Genomic DNA, 22,969 nt, shown 5'->3' with positions numbered 1-22,969 from the left:
AGGGGGGATGTTGAACTATTTAAAATGTTGGAAGACAAAAACATCAATCTAAAGTTCCATGTCTGAGCTGGGAGTGTGGATCAGTGATAAACCACATATTTCAGCATCTGTAAGGCCCTGGATTCAATGCTTAGCACCAGAAATGACTGTTCATAAAAGAAATTTTAAAACCACATTTTCTTTATCCAGTCTTTAGTTTTCTTTATCCAGTCTCCAGTTGATGGACAATTGGGTTGTTTCCCAGTTTTAGCTATCACAAATTGTGCTGCTATGATCATGGGTGCACATATGATTCTTTCAATTCTTTGGAGAAGATACTCAGCAGGGAAATAGCTGGGTCAAATGGGACTTCTAGTCCTAGTTCTTTGAGGTATCTCCATACTGATTTCCACAGTGCTTGCACCAGTCTACACTCCCACCAGCAGTGGAGCAGGGTTCCTCTTTGCCCACTGCCCCACCAGCATTTGTTATTGGTTGATTTCATGATGGCAGCCATTCTTTCTGGAGTGAGGTGGAATGATGAATGTCATTATATTGTATATCTTAAATGTACAAATATAATTAATAAAATAATAAAAGAAATAAATAACCAAAATTCCACGATGAGTAAAATTTTATTTTAAAAGCAAAGAGAAATGAATTTTTCTCAAACAAACAAAAACTGAGGAGTTTCATTTTCAACAAACCTGACCTGCCCAAAATGTTACAAGTTCTTCAAAAAGGACAATAATATAGGCTAGAAACATGATTTGCATAAAAAATGAAAAAATAGCAGAGAAGAAATAAAGATAAAATATTTTTGTTTTCTTATTTTTTATTGATCTTGAAAGTATTTTCAGTAGTACCAATGTACTTGGTGATTACAGCAAACCTGAAAGCTAAATGGATGACAATAAGGTGGAAGGAATTGAGAAAATTCTGCAGTAAGGTATCTGTACCATATATGAATCAGGATGATGCTATTTGAAGATGGATTTAGATTAGTTTATAAAACTACACTTGGGCCGGGGGTTTAGCTCAGTGGTGCCATTGCCTATCTCGCAAGCCCAAGGTCCCAACTTCAATCTCTGGTAACCCACCCCCCCCAAAAAAAACTACACTTAAGGCAACTGCTGAAAACATGAAATGTGTATTACCTATCATTTCCACCAGAATATAGGCCCTATGAAGACAAGGAGCTCATATGAATCCCTAACACCAAACACATTATATGCTGTGTGAAATATTTTTTGGATGGAATGGGGGATGGATAGATGGATGGATGGATGGACGAATGGATGGAAGGATGAATGATAAGTGATCATGGGAGTTCTAATACAGCAATTCCTAAACTTCTCTCTCCCAGAACACCAAGGCCATATGGTGTTAACTGTTCCATGGTGCTAAAAGATTTTCTGTGGTCCATAAAAGTTTTGGAAAATACTCAATAAAAAAAATTTAAACAGATTTCTTTTTTTTCCAGTATGGGGGATTGAATCCAAAGAGAGCTAAGTTATGTCTTCAACCCTTTATTTCTATTTACTTCAGGCTTTCACTAAGTTGCCCAGGTTGGCCTCACCCTTGTGGTCCTCCTGCCTCAGCCTCCCAAGTAGCTAGGATTTTCGGCATGCAAGTTAGAAAGATTTAGTAGACTGGATATCATTTACATTTCCTGTCCTAGAATGTGACACAGTTGTTATTAGGCATTAAGTAAATTAATCGAATGAAAACATCAGAGCAGTTCACTATTAGAGTATTCATTCATTCTACAAATACTCAGTGATCACCATTTTATTGAAGACATGACCCAGGCTCTAGGGAGACAATAGAAGCAAAAACAAGCAAAGAATCTGCTCTCTAGATGGTATACTGTAGTAAAGGAGACAAACAATGCTATGATGTGAATTTTTTGTCCCTCAAATTTCATATATCCAAATTAATTTCCAGTGTGATTATATTAAGAGGTAGAGGGGACTGTTGGTGAAGGCTCTTCCCTTATTAACTTTTACATTCATGAAAGGCACTTGAGGAGACCCTATTTGCCCCTTCTGCCATTTGAAGGCACATGAGAGGTGCTATCTTTGAAACACCGAGCCCTCATCAGATCCTGAACTCGCTTGCGCCTTAACCATGGTCTTCGCAGACTCCAGAACTAGGCAATGAATTTCTATTGTATATAAATGACCCAGTCATTTTGTTATAGCACCCTGAATAGACTAAGTCATCAGCAAATAATCTGCAAGTACATGAGAAATTAAAAGTAAAATATGCATTACTATGGAGGGGATATAATAAAGCAAAATGCCTAGACGTTACTGAAAGCTAACAAAGGAGTTGAGAACTAGGACATAAGGAGAAATCAATAAGGCAAAGCAAATGAGTGGAGATTGCTGGGGAAAGTGATGCAGGATAAGGACTGTGCTAGAGACCTGTAGCGGAAGAAGCACAACACATACAAAAGACTGAAATGAGGCAAAGAAGGCAGGAAGCAAGGAAGCCAAAGGCAGCCAGAAAAGGCAAACCAAAGTCAACCCAGACAGGGAATTGAAGGGTAAAGATTCAACAACAGCTGAGTAACAATCCAATTTGCATTTTGAAAAGACCAGTTTGGAGAGAAATAACTGATTCTGAGACTGGAAGAGAGTATTACAAGATTATTCTGGAGTATCTCTTAGTGCCAGAGAGTAAGTAAGAAAACGCATACAATGTACACAGACATCCACACACACGCATGGACACACACAAAGCGCACACACATTAGTGCAGCTTGTCAAAGGGACACAGAAAGCAACTGACATACCAACATTACAATAATTTGAGCAAAAATAAGTGAATAAATAAAAGGTAGTATTAAATTACAAACCAAAGTAGAAAATAAATATTCATGGATCCATACTGATATGCACAAATGATTGGATAAATAAATGAACGAGGACTAGACAAGTCTATTGTGCAGAAGAATTGCAAACAATTTATGTGGATACTTTGTCATCAAGGGGCCAGAGCATAAATCCCCATCCTTTAAGTGTGAGATGCTCACAACGACTTCCTTCCAAAAATGTACTGGATGAGAAAGAAGAAAAAACAGCTTTACAGTGGAGAAACTTGACAAACTCTGCCTCAGCCAGGTGCTGGAGGTCAACATCCACAACCATAAATCATGTCCACTGTAGGTACTTTTGATATCCAGAGATGAGAATGACACTTTGCCTCTGCAGTCTTCCTCTCAAAAACTCATAGCCCCAGTCTGTTCATGACAAAACACCTGACATACACCAGTTGAGGACAGTCCACAAAATACCTGACCAGTACCTCTCAAAATTGATAAGGTCATCAAAACAAGGAAAGTCAGAGGAACTACCACTGCCCAGAGGAGCCAAAAGTGATATGACAATTAAATGGAATATATTCTAGAGAGGATCTAGGAACAGAAAAAGGATATCAGGAAAAACTAAGGAAACCCTAGGAAAGTGTTGACTTTAATTAACCAAAATGGCACCAATATACTGGTTTATTAATTGTAAAAAACGTACTATCCCCATCTAAAATGTTAATAATAGAAGGAACCATGTGAGGGACCTGTGGGAACTCTTCATTCTATTTTTATAATTTTTCTATACATCTAAAACTCTTCTAGAATAAAAAGTGTTTCTTTTGAGACAGTGTTTCACCATATAGTTCCATCTGTCCTTGAACTCTCTATGTAGCCCAGGCTGGCCTCAAACTCCCAATTTTCCTGCCTCAGCCTCCCAAGTGATGAGATTACAGGCATGAACTACCACACCCAGAGAAAAATGCTTATTTTTAAATATGATCATTTTGGCATCATTATCAAGATTAGAAGGGGGCAGAGAATAGTTAGGAAAGAAAAGATGGTGGCTTGGCTGTAGTAATGGAGATAAACTTGGGGATAGAACAATATGCCTTCATGTAGAAGGATACAACATGAGAAGAAAAGAGTCATGGGACCAAGGGTTGGGTAGCTCCACTATGTACACAATGATCCAAGGAGGAGACAGAAAGGAGATGCTGGTACTCAGATCTCAGTATCCAAAGACCATTCTCCAATAAAAGGAACCAAAAATCCTTTGAGAAACAGCTGATTCTGGATTAGTTTCCTAGAACTTCTGTAACAAAAAGCCCTAAACAGGGGGGCTTCAAACAATAGAAATGTATTCCTTCACAGTTCTGGAGGCTAAAAGTCAAGGTGCTCAGGGGCCATGCTCTTCCTGTAGGCTTTAGGGTGCATATTTCCACAAGTCACCCAGTTTCTAGGGGCTACCAACTATACTTGGTTGTCATCACCTCACCCAACCACCACATCCGTCATCGCATTGCCTCTCTTCCATGTGCCTTTTCCACTTCTATGTCTTCACAGGCCAGTCTCTCCATGTTTCCAAATATCACTCATCTTATGAGGACACCAGTCATTGGATTAGGGACCACGACAATCCAGGACAACCTCATCCTAACCAGATCACATCTGCAAAGGTCTTATTTCCAAATAAGACCACCTTCACAGGTGCCAGGTATTTTAACTTGAACATCTTGATTTGAGGAACACAAATCAATCCACACCAGATTACTTGACTAGGGCTTGAAAAGATAAACCTGGAACATCTTTTAGTAGCAGAGGATAATCACCTGCTCAAGAAATGATGCGAGGGCCAGCGATTTAGCTCAGTGGTTCCGCGGCCTGCTATGCAAGAGCAAGGATCCAAGTTCGATCCCCAGTACCAAAAAAAAAAAAAATGATGAGAAAGTGTTGAAAGAACAAAGGAGCCATTGAAAGAGCTGTTGATGGCCAAATCCAGAACAACCTCAGTAACAAAATAAATAATGACAATGACGGATAACATCCCCAGAATAAATATCCACGAATCCATACCAACATAAATATAGAATTGGATAGCAAATAAATGAGGGTAGACAGATTTTTCTTCCAGGAGAATTCCAATTAATAACTGAAGAAGGAATAATGGAAATAGAAGATCGCCATTTGCCAAACACCAAAGCCATGATAGATGCAGGAAAGAATCCCCATCAGTAGGTGCTGAAATTACTGAGTGAAAGTATGACGAGAAACAGGATATTAGAAAAATCTCAAAATATCTCCTCACAAGACATTTGTTAATTACAAAGGGGAAAAAAGAACTTTATAGTGGAGGCATTTTCACATAAGCAAACCTGATTTCATGTCGCTCCTGATGTGATAACCCTGAAAAATAGAGGGGGATTACACTACTGTGGAATTCTTGCTACAGCTGCATAACAAATCTAATCATGAAAGGTATCAAACAAACCCAAATATTCTGTAAGTCAGCTAACCAATATTCTCAATACTTTTGAAAATGTTCAAAGTAGTACACAACAAAGACTGAGGAACCATTAAAGTAGATTAAGGCAATGTGGCAATGAAAGAAAAGGCAGGATTCTGAATTGAATCTTGGAGCAGAAAAAGAACATTAGAAAATGAGCAGATTTTGAATATGATTTGTAGATCAGATAACAGTGTTACATCAGTGTTAATTTCCTGGTTTCCCTAATGGTACTCTGCTTATGTACTATGCAGAAGCAGGGTGACATCATTACTTTGGCAACTTTTTATAAATCTAAAATTATTTTAAAATAGATAGTTAAGAATGGGGGGTGAACAGACTTTAGAGCCATTTTAGAAGTGAAATCAACAGAATCTAGGGATAGATGAACATTGGGAGTGAAGGAAAAAGAAATCATAAAATATTTCTCCCCTGACTTCCCCCTCACATAACAAAATGGAAGTGAGGATATTCCCTGAAGGGAAGAGAACAGGGGAGGGTCATTGTTTAGCTGTGTCTGGATGTGCCCACACAGCTTCCTGCACTCATAGGTGGGCTTTTGGGAGCTGCCTTTACCTAGGGTGTGATACTGGGATTAAGGGTGTGTGATACTAAATTAGTCCACCAATTGGACAGATCATAGTCCTGGGTGTGGTTGAGTAGATTTACTGAAGACAGAAGCCCCACCCTAGGTATGGGTGACACCACCCAAAAGGCCTGTAGCCTGGATAAGTTATAAAGAGAAAGAGGGAAGACAAGCTGGTGGTGGCTCCTGATGCTGCTGCTGATGATGCCTTCTGCCTACCCTTCCATGGACTGTTTCTACTCTGTGATGCTCCTCTGCCAGGCCACCCTGCCTGGGAGCCAGCTGACTGTGGACTGAAACCGCTACAAACTGTGAGCTGAAATAAACCTTTCCTACTTTATTTTGTCCCAGTGACAAGAAAAGTAACTAACACAGTTATTTGGGGGAAAAAAACATCAGAAGTGAATTTTGGACAATTTGAGATTGAGGCATCTTTAAAAGATCTAAGAGGAGACATCAGGTAGGCATAGGAGTGTGAAGTGTGGGAGGCTGGAAAAGGTGAGTAAAAACTTTCCAACTGTAACTATTGGAGCCATGCACACATACAACTGCCTAGAGAAACAGCACAGCATCAAGAGGTGGTTGGCTTTGGGTGGGGAGCAGGCTGGAACCCCACAGTTCCCTTGAAGAGCACACCACCAATGATTTAAGGACCTCACAGGTGTCCTGCCTCCCCAGGGTCCACTCTGGAGACATAACCTTTAACACATAGACCTTTGGGTGCACTGCTACATTCAAACCATAGCAGCCAGGAGACAAGGGCGGCCTCAGGCCAATAGCCAGCGAGAAATCCAGTGCTGGGAGAAACCATGTGCATTTGCAAGTGCACCCTTCCCAGCTGAGCATTGAGATGCCTCCAACCCAGCCACTCCCTCTGTGACAGCCTATAAGATGGTGATCCCCAGCCACTGGCCCCTTCAGGTCCATGGCCTGTTAGGGGTAAGAGGTGAGCAACAAGCAAGCAAGTGAAGCCTCATCTGTGTTTACAGTCGCTCTCAACCACCAGCGTCACTCCCGAGCCCCACTTCCTGTCAGATCAGCAGTGCCAACAGATTCTCACAGAAGCATGAGCCCTACTATGAACTGCGCCCAACAGGGATCTAGGTTGTGGGCTCTTTGTGACTGATCCCATGCATAATCCCAAAACCACCACCACTACCCTGCTCTCCACTGAAAATCTGTCTTCCATGAAACTGGCCCCTGATCCCACAAAGGTTGGGATCCAGTGCTATAAAACACAATGAAGCCAATGGCACAGCCATGTCACGCCTGTATTTAGGACTGAAAGGAACTTTGAGCACTACTACCTGAGCCAGGTGTGATGGCACACACCTGTAATCTCAGCATTTGGGAGGCTGAGGCAGGAGGTTCGCTGCAAGTTCAAGGCCAGGCTAGGCTACATAAAGAGTTCAAGGCCAACGTGAATTATATACCAGTACCCTTCCCTCCCCCAACAAACAAAGAATAGTACTACTGTGCTGAGCCTCTAGGTATTATGGTAATTTACTAGGCTGAATAGAAAACTAAGTCTTAGGGCTCAGGGGGAGTGAGGGTTCTGTGCTGGATTTTCTCCCCTTACCCCTCGGGTCCAATCTCCACCATTCTCCCCCTGCCTGGTGCCTTGGAAGTGACCACTATGGGCCACACCACCCACCTCCTCACCCTCTGGCCATTGGTTGGGATTGGCTAATGGGCAGCATCCGGTGAAAGTCAGAGGGCAGAGGAGGAGGTTGGGCAGCTGTCCCTCGGCTCCCCGAGCTGGGATGCAGTGCGTCCCAACTGCAGGCTGGAATCCATACCACAGCACCCAGGATGGGACAACAACCCATGTTTCAGGTCTCTCTGGTTTCCAGTGAGACAACCCTTTAGCTACAAAGCAGTGGAACTGGAACATTAAGTTGCAGATATTAAAATTATTTTTTTAAATAGAAATCACATCTCCCACTGCAGGAAATATAAGCACAGAAACTGGAGATTTGTCCTTCAGGCTCGGTAAACGGGTCCAGAGCCCAGCTCTGCTGCTTACAAACTGTGAGAAGTGACCGAACTTTGTTCAATCTCCATCTCTTTGTCATCAGAATAGACAACACCAGACACTACATAAAATTGCCTTGAGAATTAAATGCAGGAACTGTGTGAAACAGAGGACACAATGTAAAAGCTCCCTGCCATGGCTTCATTAGCATATCTCACACAGCCAAACCAACTGGACCCCAACTGCCCCTTTCTGCTCTCCACAACCTGGGCGTGACAGTGACCAGGACGCCAGGAGCAGCCACAGAGACAGCCCTGCAGAGCTGCAGCAGTGAGTATGCAAGCCACAATTGAGTACAACTGTCTGGTTCAAAGGAAGCTCTTGCTTATTCAAGAGCTGCTATTGCCTAGCACCTTGGTGGTATTCAGAGAGTGGGACTCATCGTGGATTCTCATCATGTCAAGTTTTCCCCTCCTGGGGTCACACCAGACAGGTTTTTGAATGTGCAAAAGCACAAGGGAAGGAAAGAAGAAAATGGGAATCTGCACCTGGTGACATTACCAGGAACATGTTTTGACTTCAGATCCGAGTTCTTAGAAAGGGCAGCATTGTATGCCGCACCTTTGGCGGTTCCAACTATGTTTTAATGAGTCTCTCAATACTGACAGGAGGGCCACTTAAACCTGAGTAATTGGGTCACCATCATCTCCCAAGAACACGGAGCTGGCTGCAGGGTCTGAATTATTGGCATAAAAGTGGCTGGTGGACCCAGTTCAATGTCACCTGAAGGGGACAGTGGGGGGGAAATGGGACCAGGAGCCAGAGCTGAGGCAGATGACAGCACAGCCCAACCATGAGCGACCTGGTGCTCCCAACCCTAGCTGCAATCAGAAAGGCCGGAGCAAGATATCACCATCCTTCGTCCTTTCTGCTCCACCTTCATGATTTTTTCATCACTCACATTGTGCTCGTCTATTATTTACTTAATTTACTATATTTAAATCAACTCAATGTCTTCCTAAAATAAATGCATGTTGATTGCAAATTGTATATTGTGACCACCAATGGAAAGCCAGCATCACTTGCCATTAATAGAACACAATTAAAATAAATACAATGAAGATACTTACCTGGCAGGGGAGATACCATGATCACAAAGGTGGTTTTCCCAGGGTGAGGTTTATCCGTTGCACTCCGGATGAGCTGAAAATAAAAATAAATAAATAAATAAATAAATAAATAAATAAATAAATACAATGAAAATGAGCACGGTTGCTGGATTCCAGCTTCTGTCTGTGGAACTATCTGAGCCTGCAGTTCACTGTCGCCTCAATTACAAAAGAGAGGTTGGCAAGTGTTCCAGCACCAAACACAACTTTTTTCCCGATTATCAGAAACATTAAAAGAAAATGAAAGACAGAAGAATTTTCTGATTGTTGCATTCAGTCTTATTCTATGCCAAAATCACTTGGTAATTAATGCATCTGCAGCTGTCTTGTGATGTAACCCTGGTTACCCTTCAGGGTACATCAGGCTCCTCCCCACTGCTGACACCTGCCTGTAAGCAAGAATGGACATAAATCATGGTTTGAGAAACTGAGGCACATTGAAAGAAATAACTGTCACAGTGAATCTCTCCCAAACACCACCGTGAACCTCTCTTCTGTTTTCCAGGGAACAGATGCTGTCCTTTGGGAAATGCCAGAAGAGAAGACCAGGCTCCAGGTCCCACCTGTGAGGAGCGCATGGACATCCCCACCAAGTGTGTGTAGGGCCAGCACATCCCAGGGAAGGATGCTGTGCTTTCTGAGCCTGGGGGCAGAGCATCTTCACAGCTGGAACAGTGTTAAGGAGACGCTGCCTCCAGAAACTATGGAGAAAGGAAGTTAGAGTTGGTAAAAGGAACAGAGCTAACCATGGAAACACTCTCCACGCACCTCCAATGGCCTTCGCCCAACAGGCCAGCACCATCCCACCCCTGCCCACCCAGAGGTCAGGGCACCCCAAAGGGCTGGGCCATGTCTTGGATGAGCCTCTGGCCCACCATGCTTCCTGCAGCTGTGGCTGAAAGCTGGATGGTCCAGTGGAGCCCACAGCGTTGGCCTATGCAGGTGACCACCCAAGACATGGTCACTGGAGTGAACAATATGCTTCACTCACAGGTCCATCCCACACCCATCACATGCCAACTACTTTTCTATAGACTCAGTGGGAAGCTAGAGCAGCCAGTTCCTTCCTCCACTCTACGGAAATCATGATGTGGTTGAAAGAAACAGTGACCAAAGATCTGCTATGGCAGGTGGTCATTGATGCCCGAGGAAGGGGGCAGACGGTGGTGGAACCGAGGGGCCATTTGGTACAGGAAGGCCAGCAGGACCTGACATTTGAGGAAGAGCTTGAATAAAGTGAGGAAATAAGCCATTTGTCTATCCAGGAAGAGAAACATGCTGAACAACAGAATGAAGGAAGCAAGGATCTGCGGCAGCATCTGCTCGGCGGCTTGTGGGGCAGCAAGGAAGCAGTGGGCTTGGAGGAGGTGAAAGGGAGGGAGCAAGGTAGTGAGGTGGCACCAGGAGCCCAGTGATAACAGTGCTGGTCCTTGACTCTGAAGGCCATAGGGAGGCACTGGACAGAAAGCTGACTTCATCCAGCTTATCTTGAAGGACTGTCACCAGGCTGGTTGGCAGAGAATGGATGGTGGGGAGCCGGGCCAGGGGCTGGGAAATGGGCTACCATGCCACTGTGAAGTGCTTCTGAGAGAAACAATGGGGTTCTGGTACAGGTTGGCAGCAATGGAGGTGACATGAAGTGGTCCCATCGTGCAGCTGTCACTGACAGGATCAATGGAAAGTGAGAGAAAAGAGGCATTAAGAGTGACACCAAGGTGGCTTGCAGAAGCAATTAGGAATTGGAGCAGCCATTTACAGGTGAGAATAAACTGAGTATGAAAAAATTAAGAATTAAAGACTGAGCACATTAAAATTGAGACACTTAAAAGATACACATGTGGAGATGCCCATTAAGCAGTTAGATGTGAATAATAACAATAATAACTTACACTATTTTTGGAAAGCCACTCCTCCAAATCTTCCATACTCCTCCATGTCCCCAGCATCTCTGGATCATTCTTAATGTGCCTTCCAGTCAATCTCCCCATCACACCCACAGCTAGAACTTGGCTTAGAGACTCCTCTCTGTTTATACAGCCTGCATGCACTATTTCCCCCCAGTAGCATTTAATATACCTTATTCTGTCTTTTCCTTTTTTGGCCCACTTCTCTCTAAAATTATAAGTTGTGTAAGAACAATAACTTCTGTATATCCAGAAAAAACAATATGTTAAATCAGTATTTTAGAGACTTCTCAACAATATCTTTGTCTTAACAACAATCCCACAAGGAAATAACAATCCTCTTTCTGTGGAAGATGAAACCGATACTCCAAGAGATTAGGTAACTTGTCCAAGGTCATCAGCTTATAGGTAGAAAAGCTGAGATCTGAATTTGATCCCCTGTTGGTTCCAAAGTCCCTATTCTTCTCTACCCATGACCTTCTGTCTCTCCTGTCTATTCTGTGGAGATCCAACTTAAATAGTAATACGAAATTCCCTACAGCAATGCTTTCTGCTATGGTCAAAATGTTTGTTTACCCAAATCTATACGTTGAAATCCTAGCTCTGGAGACAATGGCATTAGGAGGTGGAGCCTTTAGGGGATGATTGAGTCAGTGAAGGTGGAGCCCTCATGAATGCAATTAGTGCCCTTATAAAAGAAGCCCTGGAGATCCCTTGGTCCCTTTACCAGGAGAATACAGGAAAAAGATGCCACCTATGAACCAGAAGATCAAGCCCTCACCAGACACTGAATCTGCTGGCCCCTTCAGCTTGGGCTTCCAGCTCCACAACTGTGAGGCATAAACTTCTGCTATCCATAGCCCTCTCCCAACCTTAGATTATGATCTTTGTTATAGCAGCACACACAGACAGAGACCCTCAGGAAAGACTGCTTTGTTCCTACTCCTCTTCTCTCCCAGGCTCCTTTGGAATGTCTCTTCGTCCCAGACTGGCTATATTGGGATTGTCTTAACCCAAAGCCACAAATGTGCAGGAATAAAGGGGCAAGTACTAAGGTAAGAAGACTGGTATTAGGAGGAGGCTGAGAAAAGTGTTAGCCATTCTCATGTGGTTTGTTTTTGATTTGTTTTAATCTGCACCTTCCTCTTCTTTTCCAGCCTCTCCTCCCAACACACACATGTGCCCACTCACCCCATGAAATCCTGCAGGGCCCTCAGAGTCTCTAAAATGAAGAATATCACTTCCCAGCCAACAGGTAAGCAAGGGTGTGGCAGGAGGAAGTGAAGCACTGACAGGATCACAACATGAGGAATGGGCCAGCTTTCCCTCGGAACCCAAGGTCCATTTCCCTCAGCCCACAGTTTGAGAGATCAAGGATGCGAAGATGGGACAATCCGGGTCTTCTCTCCTAAGGGCTTCATCTCTTAAACCAAGTCTTTGGACAAGAGGATAAACAGACCTGTGTGAACCTCAGTTTCCTCTGCTTGAAATCAGAACATCAAAATGTCAACCTTACCAGTAGTGGAAAGTTTGAAGGTCATATATGTAAAGGAATCAGAACTGTTTACAGAGCAGACACTCAAATAATAGCACCTACTTTTAGTGTTAACTTCTTGGGCAGTGGAGGCAAGATCCCCATGTTATATTTGGAAGGGCAAAAGAAAACCTACTGGCTCCCCTAGACAGCTTGGAGTCCCAAAATCCACTCACCCTGCAGTGTGACAGCATAAACAAGACTGATTAACTTTGCCAACGATATTTCTAATTTCAACAGAGTTCTGTTGGACAGCTTGACTTGTCAGAGGAGAAGAGCACAACTACTTCTGACCTTTTCAAAGAAAGTTAATTGCTTAGGTTTTAAGGTTATGCAGCTGAAATTTTGCCATATATTGAGCTCGGGGTGCAAACTTCCCACCTAATTTCTCATTTCCTCTTAAGGAAAAAGTGGGAATTCGCTTTCATACCACCCATCTTCTCAGGGAGAGCATGAATATTCAAAAACTTTCTGTTTCCAAATCAACTTGGCCAATTATGCAGTGTAATTTCTCAAGTGATGGATATAAGCTAACTACTTAGTTTTTCATTTATCCAATAAATCTCATTGAGCACTTCCAGTGGGTGCGGCCCTGGGCCAGGCTCGATAAATACAAAAGGGAACTAAATCTGGCAGTGTGATGGGAGAGAGAGCTGTGAATTAAATGATTAGACAGACACATGTACACCTCTCCTGCGTTTGTGTTGGATAGGAGCCCTGAGGAGCAAAGGTCCACAGGAGTGGCGCCCCCTTGTGTCCCGGCAGTGAGTGGATGCTGTGACTGCAGGGGATTTTAAAGTAAGTCAATTCATTTTTATTGTCATCTCTTGATGGGTACTCAAAGTATTTTTGTAACAAAGTCCTCCCCCTCCTAGATAGAAGACTTTCACCAACCCTTGTCTTAAGTGCACCAGGGGATGAGACAGAAGAAGAGAGAAATCAAGAGGGATGGAGTCGCTCAAGTGAGGCTTCCAGGAAGATGGTGGCATGAGTGTGGTTGGGGAGCAAGGGGAAGAAAAGTAGCAGTTCACCTGGCAAAGAGGTGAATGGATGGGAGGGCTCGAGTGAGCAGTTACTCTGTGCCAGTGGGGACAGGGGCAGGGCCCCGGCGGTGACACACATGAAGGAAGTGGGACAGGAAATGACAGAACATGTCCCAGAAAAATGGCACTAGCTTTGGTGACTACTTTCAAGAGAAGCCAAAATTCCTGATTTTTGTGTCAAATATGCCCCATTGTTTTAAAGTATTAACAACCAATTTTAAAAATAGACCATAACAAAGGCTGGGGATTTAGCTCAGTGGTTTTGCTGCCTGCTGCGCAAGCACAAGGACCCAAGTTCTATCCCAGGTACAAAAAAAAAACAAAACTAAAAAAAAACATTTACCGGGGATTTAGCTCAGTAGTTTCACTGCCTGCTGCGCAAGCACAAGGACCCAAGTTCGATCCCCAGTACCAAAAAAAAAAAGTATTTAAAAAATAGAGCATAACAAAGCATACAACAAAATACTTCTATTGGCCAAGTTGAGCTGATAACTTCTCAAGGAGACGAAATGAAAGAAGGTCCATGCTGATAGACAAGTGGGTACCAAGAAAGAAGGGGAGAGCTGAGAGTGAACCATCTCCATGTGGAGAAATAACCATGCTCCCTTGCCACAGCCCCAGGCATGTGGACATGCCACCTCCATGTGTCAGCTTCCTCCTGGTGTTGGGATATTTGTGTCAGGCCTGGTCATTCACCTTTCTTCCCCAGCACCTGTAAACTACTCCAGAACAGAAATTACCTTTACCACCTCCCCATCCACTCTGACGCTGCACACAGCATGGTACAGCAGACGTGTGTGTGGCGGGACACACCAGCTGGGCCCATGTCATTGCATGTCATCTTCCAGGCTCTCTAATGCACTTGGATGGCTTCATGCTCACTCGGAAAGGATGCCTGTTCTTTGCTAAGCACCTGTCATCACCCCTGCAGCATGCTGATCACTTCACAGGCATCATCTCAATTCAGCCTCCCAACCTTCTAAGAAGTCTCAGTTATCCTTTTGCCCATTTCCCAAATGAAGAGATAGAGACCAGAAGAGATTAAGTTGCTTTCGGAAAACCCCACAGCTAGGAAGTAGCAAAGTTGGGAACCAATTCCAAGTCATACCTACTCTACAATGCAAACTTTTAAACATTGTGCCCCATTAGGGTACAGCCAGGGAAAGGAGAACAAAGGTTATCAGCATTAGAGTTACCATTCTTCGAGAGATCATTAAATGCTCTACTTAGAAATGTCCACCATCTTTGGTTTGGACACACTGCTCTGGGTGCAATTTGCTTAGCAGTTGTTCACTGACAGCTGCTGTAACTCCACACACCCATGACCTCCTCATCCTCAAGGGTGCTAGGAGGACAGAAGCTTGGTTCTGCTGTCTGTCACCTTTCCAGTACTAAGACAGACAAACAAACCTCCAAGATGGAAAGGAAGAGGTGTCATTTAACCATCTTATTCCAGTTTCTTCCTTTGAATAGTGTGAAGGTGGCTTGGGGAGATGTCTATCATCTTGGATTCTGCGACTAAGCAGATTGAGGAAACGTATGGAATAGGATCCCATTTATGAAGAATGAAAATTACACTAAATGATAGGAGTTTTACTTAAGTAAATATATATAATTTAAATGGTTCTACACATATAGGAAAGCATCGGTGAGGAGGGCTTAAACTGCTAACAGTGGTGGACTGTGCTTTTGTTGTTCTGGCTTTTATTCTTTTTTAATTGCATATATTCTTGGGGACACAGTGTGATAATTTTTTGCAGATATACAACATCTAATGATCCAGTCGGGCAATTAGCACTTTTGTCTCTGTAAACATTGGTCATTTTCTCCTGTTGGGAACTTTCCAGCTTCTCTCTTCTTGTTCTCTCTAAAGTACTTTGTGCTTTCAGGAGTGATGGGAAACCATAGGGGAGGACAGTGTTTGCTTTTCAGCTCTACACTGTTAAATATTCTACCAGACACATACGTCACTTTGCATTTAGAGAGAATCGATCTGAAAGGGAGGCCCATCTGGCCTTCAGCGTATCTTCAAAGTTCAGCCCTTTCTGGGGCGCCTGCCCCAGGCTGAGCCCACCACATGCCTCAAAGCCTCCTCCCTTGCTCCATCACCTACAACTGACCAACTGCTTCTTCTCTTGCTGAACTGGCTGCAAAACATCAATGCTCTAATGTGGATGGAAGACGAAGCCTGCTTTCACGTTATATTTGGTGTTGATTACAATACCAACAATTCTGCTACTATTTACCAAGCACTTTCTCTGAGAGAGACACTCAGCTAAGACTTTTATTATGCATCAACCCTGTGATCCTTACAAAACCCTGCCAGGAAGCTTCCGTTGTTGTCCTTGCATGTTCAGATAAGGAAACAGAGGTTTAAGAGATGAAGCCATGGGTGTGGTGTCACACAGTCTCAGCAGCACACACCCAGGATGACTGATATTTTATAAATCTATCTGGAAGAGTAGGTGCTTATGCCAACCACCCCATCCTCAGAAGCAGCAGCATCGCCCTGGGGAACATGCACTGGGTGCCGGGGATGACACTCAGTACCTCACACAAAATCATTTAGGTCATGATCCAGTCAGCTCCATCTTTCTATAACACAGGTAGCATTAGCCTATTATTTATGAGTTAAGAAATTAGTTTGGAAGTAGTGGGACACACCTGTAATCACACATTCTTGGAGGTTGAGGCAGGAGGATGCAAGCTCAAGCTGAGCAATTTAGCAAACAATAAGGCTTTGTTTTAAAAATGGAAAATTTTTAAAAGGCTGGGTCTCTACTTCAGTGCAAAGGCCCTAGGTTCAAACCCCAGTACAAGGAAGGAAAAGAAGGAGGGTTGGAGGGAGGGAGGGAAACAGAGAGAGGGGAAAGGAGGGAGAGAGAGAAGAAAAAAAAAGTAACTAAAGGTTAAAGAGGTCAAATCAGTGACCCAAATGGCACATCAAAGATCATCCACAAACTACAAAATAATAACACCAAGTTAGCTTATAAAGTTAATGCTGTCAGAGCAAAAGTAACTTATTGTTTGGCTTTGCTTTAAGTCAGTCTCCAGGTGACTCCAATGTACCTTAACAGTCTCCCATTTTCTGCTCAGTCATTCAAACTGCTGTCGTGATCTGTTTTTCTCTCCTGTTCTTATTATTATGCATCAGCTTGAGTCAAGAGAACGTTGGAACATTTGTACAACAGAGAAATGCCCTTGCTTTTCACAATGGTGAGCAAAGAAATTCAAAACTTCCCTGAATATCTGCCATCCTGACGCTATGAGTGAAATGTCAGTAGAAATGCAAGTAACTGTGAGATCTATAAATACAAAAGCAGGGCTACAATAGTGTCAAATACATCCAATGCCTAAAACTGAACTGGCAGATAGAGCTAATATGCTGAACAACCCACATTTCTCTGCTCCTTCACTTAAGCCCAGGAATCACTTCATCTGTAAATTGGAAATTCTTACATATTATAAAGTTGTGCTACTTTTAAGGTGAAAAGGACCCCAGAGGGCCAATGGCTGTCCTATCAGGCAATAGGAACACCCTTCTAAAAGGGTTCTGCCCAGGAAGGAGTCTCATAGGGCATTCAGGCCATCCAGCTGGACCCTCTGCACAGCATAAGCTTTAGTCTCTATACTGCTCCATGATTGGGACCAGAAGGATTTTGCCAGATTTCTCAGAAGACAAATTAGAAGAGATGGGGCAGCAGGGGGAGCAGTACAAGGCTTGGGTGTCACTTAAGGTCACATAATTGATTATCTCATTTAAAAAACTGCATGCCTAAAAAAATATTTTAATGTTTCACACAAAAATATCAGAAAACAGTTAAGTAGGCCAAAAGGATGGTGTCTTAGTTACCTTTCTTATTGCTGAGATAGAGTACTCAACACCCAAAGTTAAAGGGGGAAATGTTTATTTGGCTTACAGTTTGCATAGGTTTCAGTCCATAGTTGCCTGGCTCCAAGGCAGGGTGGCGTGGCACAGGGGCATCATAGAGGAGAAACAGTTGATGGCGGGCAGAAGGCAGAAGTCAGCATGCCAGCAGGCAACAACAGCAGCTTCTTTCTGTCCATTTTATAATCTGTCTAGGCCACCTGGCTTAGAGCGGGTGCCAATTAGTGGATTAATTTAGTAATCACACACCTTAATCCTAGGATCGTACCATGAATCAATCCCAGCCTCACTCACTCTCCAGCCATCTCTGAAAAAGCCCCACCTACAACTGCCTGAGGCTTTGGCAGGACATCTAGACACAGGATGAATAGCTGAGTATAAGCAGAAATTCAAGTTGTCATGACTAATATTTTGTTTTCCTACTTATTAAAATACAAAAACAATAATAATAACAGTACAATAGAATATATAACCAATAAAATTTGAGTCTTTATCCATTTTCATGAGTTTTTATGGAAGTCTAGACACTCTTCATATCATGGAAATCATCTTTAAAACTGTCTGTATACATCACCCTATACACAGAAACTCCAGCTATTCCTGAGGTCCTTCCTGGAAACCCAGCCTGTACGACTCTTCCGCCTTTCTTCCCATTACTTCTTGCCCCATGTTTTTATTTGTTTGTTCCATCAAGTAGTTCCTTTGGGCTTCTCTGATGTCTTTCACTTTTGTTTCCTTTGTCTGTTACTCAGATTCTATTTAATAGGAAAGCCAGAAGGTGACACTACAAGCAAAAATAATTTGTGTTTAGAGTCAGGCCCAAGAGTGAAATTGAAAAAAAAATAATAAATTAATCCCTTTCAGCTCATTTATATACAAATGTACACAGATTTTCAAGATGTAGCACTCTATGTAGGCTGAAAAACTTGCTATTTTCTTTGGATCATTGCAGTTTGTGCAGAAGCTGTCTGTTTATAGTCATTGTAATGCCAAGAGCTAATATAGAAGTTCACAGCATCTAAGAATCCTATTGTTGAAAATTTTGAGGAGGAAGTCACTGCAACCAAGTGGAGAGCTCAGATCAGCCTCTTAGAGTCCAGGTAGTACTGAAAGAAAAATTTGCAGTGGGCCACATAGTAGACACTCAATAAGCCCTTGTTGAATTCAATGTTGCAAAGCAAAGAATAAAGCTGAATTTTTCCAAGCCCCCAAGATTGCTAGCTTTTTTTCATTCGGGTTTTGGGGGTTTGATTTAACTAAGGGCAAGAGAGTTTCATTTCATCATTACAGCCAATTTTTACTTCCTATAATTGTAATGTGCATCAGTACTCTTTCCGCCAGCTCTGGTAATGAGGCTGAACAGAGGTACATGCCTTTACCTAAGCACATCCAACTGTCTGCTCTTCTGGGCTCATTTCTATGATGGAGTTTTGTGAACTGGATCTTCTGCACATGCCTCATACTGTGGTCTTGAGCACAGGAGGTGGGAAGGCCTGTTTAGAGGAGGTGGAGAAAGAGAAGGAAAATAAATTATTCAGTGTGTTTATCTGACACTCAGACAAACCAAATAGGAAAATGGCAGTCACCAGAAACCTCTTGGACTTACTTTTCCTTTGTCAACCAGGACTATCACCTGTGTTTCATAAACTTAGAGTCACAAAGCCTAAGGTCACACCATGCTCCATCACCACAATCACAAGGTTTCATGTGGGAAAGATGCAAACTCCTTTTGGTGATCCCTCTTTCAACAGTAAGTATAGTTTTTATGTTCAAATCAATCTGAAAGAAATCACTTTAAAAGCTTGTCATTGTACAGTGCAAACACTTGCTAGGATTCCCTGATGCATTTCGTCATTATTGAAACAGTAACCAAAAATACATAAAATGTAATGAAGAAGGAGCCCATCTGGGACCCCAGTAATGCAATGATGGGGCAATAACATCTGCTTAAGTAGAAGATTAGAATTAAAGAATGCAAATGTTTTCATCACCAGTATAACTCTTTGTAACTGATTTCAGTAAATACCTGGTGCCTGCTCTTGTATGGCCCACAGTTGATAAATGGGCCTCAATTTTTCATTTTGAATGATTATTTCCTTTCACAATTTTCCAAGAGCCTTTCCATGCCCCATTGGAAGACCGTCCCATGAACAAAGCTCCTTCAGGGAAGACAAGTTAATTATCTGACTGCCGCTCTGATTGCAGGCTGCTGGAAATAAAATTCTTCACCAGCTCCAGTGGTGAAGCAGCAACATGGTACTAGATCCCTGCAAGACCAGTTCATGGGTAAGTCAGAGAGCAGTCAACGACTAAGAACCCAGGCAAGGAACCAGGCAGGCTTGGCTTCAATCCTCCCCTGACTAGAGGTAGAGCTTTGAGCAAGTTCTTTAAACTCTGTGTGCCTTAGTTTTCCCATGTGTAAGATGGAGATAATATTATTTCCTAAATTGTAAGCTTATTATAAAGAGTAAATAGCATGATGTGTACTAAGCTCTTGGTGCATAGTAATTGTTGCAAAAATATTTCTGCTCTGAGAAATCATATCAGATACGCAGTTTCCTCTGACTCACCAGAAGATATGGGAGTTATTTTATGAAGCTTTCCTAGACATTACTGCAGAACTACTTCTACATTGCACGTGCTTCCTTGCTTCCCATGTTTAGTGACCCATATTAGCAACTTCAGAGAGGACACTAATGTGTATTTCCTGAGACTGGCTCTTCAAGACTTCCCACAGACAGCACACCTCTGGAGGAGTGGGACAGCTTTTCTAGAGGTAAGGTCTCCATAGGAAACCTCTTCCTCCTTAAGCATGCATTTGTGATGTGTTCACATAACCACTACTTCTACAAATTTGTTCTTTTTTGTCATCTACTAATTATGCTGCCAAATTGAAGGGGGCTGGGACAACACCATTCCTCTAGTTAAGATAATTGATTTAGTCCAAGAAAGGGGACAGAGGGGGCCAGCGAAGTCCCTTTGGTTCAGTGTTTAAATATTTGAACTGTGGGGTACATATTCTAATCTGAGTTTCAGAAAAGCGAAATAAACAGTACAAGAGCCAAATATGTATTAATTATGGCTTATTTATTTAGTGCCAGCAATGTGTATCAAGCTGTGCAAAGGGTAAATTGAAAGGGGAATTGAAAGGGGGAAAATAAGGTCCCAGTTCAAAAGAGCTTACAGTCTCAGAATATGTTACCCACATATCTGAATGCTTCACTTTGAAGCTGGTGACTGTCAATGATAAAAAAAAAAAATGGATTTAAAACCACAGTGACAATGGGGTGGGGACAAAGGGATACTGGCCATCCCGGTACACCCCAAAGGGAAATTCCCACTGCTGATTCCTAGTTCCTCAGCACCCTCTGGGAACCAGGTTCAACACAACTTCAAAGCAGGCACAGTACTGCTGACCTCTTCCTTCCATAGCTGACCACTAATTTCCAGTCACACAGAATAAAGCTCCAGTTCTTCTGACAAAACTATTGCCCCTTGATAAGTTACCATAGGAGAATCACAATCCTAGCAGCAACCTGTACCTGTGAATTCTTATGGATGTAATTGCAAAGTGCTGCTACTTAAGAAAGGCTTGCTAGATGACTCCAGAATCCTGAACCTGTAAGCTTGTGTGAATCATTTTATAAGAACAAGAACCATAACCCATCCCTTGATTTGATTTCAAAACAAAAAGGCCTTACTATTTTTTAATCCTCTTACTGAGGTCTAAATTGCATACAATAAAATTCACTCATTTTAAATGCACACTCGCATGAGTTTTGACAATGTGTATGGTCACATAACCACTACCAAAATAATAATATAGAAAATTTTCACCATTCCTGAAAAATCCCCCCATCCCTTTTTCATTCAATCTCTGCCCCATCCTAGGTCCTTGCAACCACTGATCAACTTTCTGTTGATACAGTTTTAGCTCTTTTAGAATTTCACATGAATGAGGTGGTGCCATATGAAGTCTGTTGTGTTTGGCTTGCTCATCTATAATAATGACTTTGAAGTTCCTCCACATTGGAAGTGTGCATTCAGTGTTCATCCTTTTGTGTTGCTAACAGCATTCCATTGTATGGATATACCGCAATTTGCTTACCCGTGAACATCTGGGAGGTTTATAGCTTGGTACTGTTATGAATAAGGTGCAATAAAGATTCAAGTACGTTTTTGTGTGAGCACATTTTTTTTAGTTCTTCTGAGAAAATACCTAAGAACAAGATTGTTTGATCATACAGAGAGTGTTGTTTGCATTTCTAAGAATTGCCAAAGTGCTTCTATCATCATGCATGCTCATCCTTGTCAACTCTTGGTGCTGTCAGTTTTTGTTTTTTTTCATTTTGGCCACTCTAGTCAGTGTGGGAGAGAATCTCATTGTAGTTTTACTTTGCATTTCTCTGATAACCAGTAATGTTAAGCATATGTTCATGTACTTATTTGCCATTCACATAGATTCTGTAATGAAATGACTATCAAGTCTTTTGACAATATTTTTAGCAGGGTTTTTCTCTTTATTTTTTTTAGTTGTAATAATTCTTTATATACTCAGAAGTTCTCTGCAGATATTTGTTTTGTTATTTTATTTCCTATTTGTGGATGAACTTTTCATTTTTCTGGTAGGGTCCTTTGAAGTAAAAAAGGTTTTAATTTTGACAAAAATTAATTTCTCAATTATTTCTTCTTCTATTCATCATTTTTGTGTCCATTCTGACATATCCCTGCCTCCCGAGGTCAAAAAAGATTTTCTCCCATTTTTTTTCTCAAAACTGTATGCTGTCAGATTTAACACTTGAGTGTATGATCTATTTATCTTTAATTTTATTTATGAAATAAGACAAGGATTGAGGATTTTGTGCATGTAAATATTCAAATATTCCAGCACTATTTACTGAGAAGATGATCGCTATCTCACTGAATTTTGTCTACACAAAGATGGTCAAACCATCCCCATAAATGACCATCATGGCAGTCATGAGAATGAAAAGTGGGGATGAGACTCTTGGAATAATGATAAAGGTGTCAGTACACACATGGAATATTACTCTGCAGCCTCTTAAAATGACAATAAATTCTACATTTATTAATGATGGAAACACTGTAAGTGACAAATACCCTAGGATAAAATAGAATACATGAGTGATCTCACATTCTAAATAGAATAAGAGGCAGAATAAGATACACAGAAACAGACAAACTGACCAAATGATGTAATCTGAGAAGTTAATCATCATCATCATCATCATCATCATCATCATCATCATCATCATCATCCTGAGGCAATGAATTCAAGGCGATTTCTATTTTCTGTAATTTTGTGAAGTTTTTCAATGTGCAAGAGATTTTCATAAAGACAAAGCTATTTCTGTTTTGAAAAATTACCATAGGTGAAAAGAAACAGAAATGAGAGTGAGCAGTAAGTGACTATTCAAGTTTTGTAGGGCTAATCCATCCCATTTGCCACTATGAAGACTTAATGAGTCTCAGTGTCAGATGAACAGCATGGAGGGTGTCCAAATATAGTTCCAAGCCAGGCATCCACTACCTCTAAAACACATTCCGACAT

At 42.1% G+C, this 22,969-nt stretch overlaps 1 long non-coding RNA gene across 1 annotated transcript in view; it reads right to left on the bottom strand.

The window, feature by feature from the left end:
- Window positions 1-17,275: 17,275 nt before the first annotated feature.
- Window positions 17,276-22,969, bottom strand: part of LOC110344565 (uncharacterized) — a 44,201-nt gene continuing 38,507 nt past the window's right edge. Inside the window, exons 3-4 of the long non-coding RNA XR_002387218.2 lie at window positions 18,777-18,890; window positions 17,276-18,181 (exon numbers count right to left, since the gene is read on the bottom strand). This is a non-coding gene — a long non-coding RNA (uncharacterized LOC110344565). The remainder of the gene's footprint in view (window positions 18,182-18,776; window positions 18,891-22,969) is intronic.

The sequence above is a fragment of the Heterocephalus glaber genome, unplaced genomic scaffold (assembly GCF_053883595.1).
Source record: "Heterocephalus glaber isolate CG9 unplaced genomic scaffold, H.glaber_assembly_v1.0 deba00001673, whole genome shotgun sequence".
Taxonomy (NCBI): Eukaryota; Metazoa; Chordata; class Mammalia; order Rodentia; family Bathyergidae; genus Heterocephalus; species Heterocephalus glaber.
This window is presented reverse-complemented; position numbering and strand designations above follow the sequence as displayed.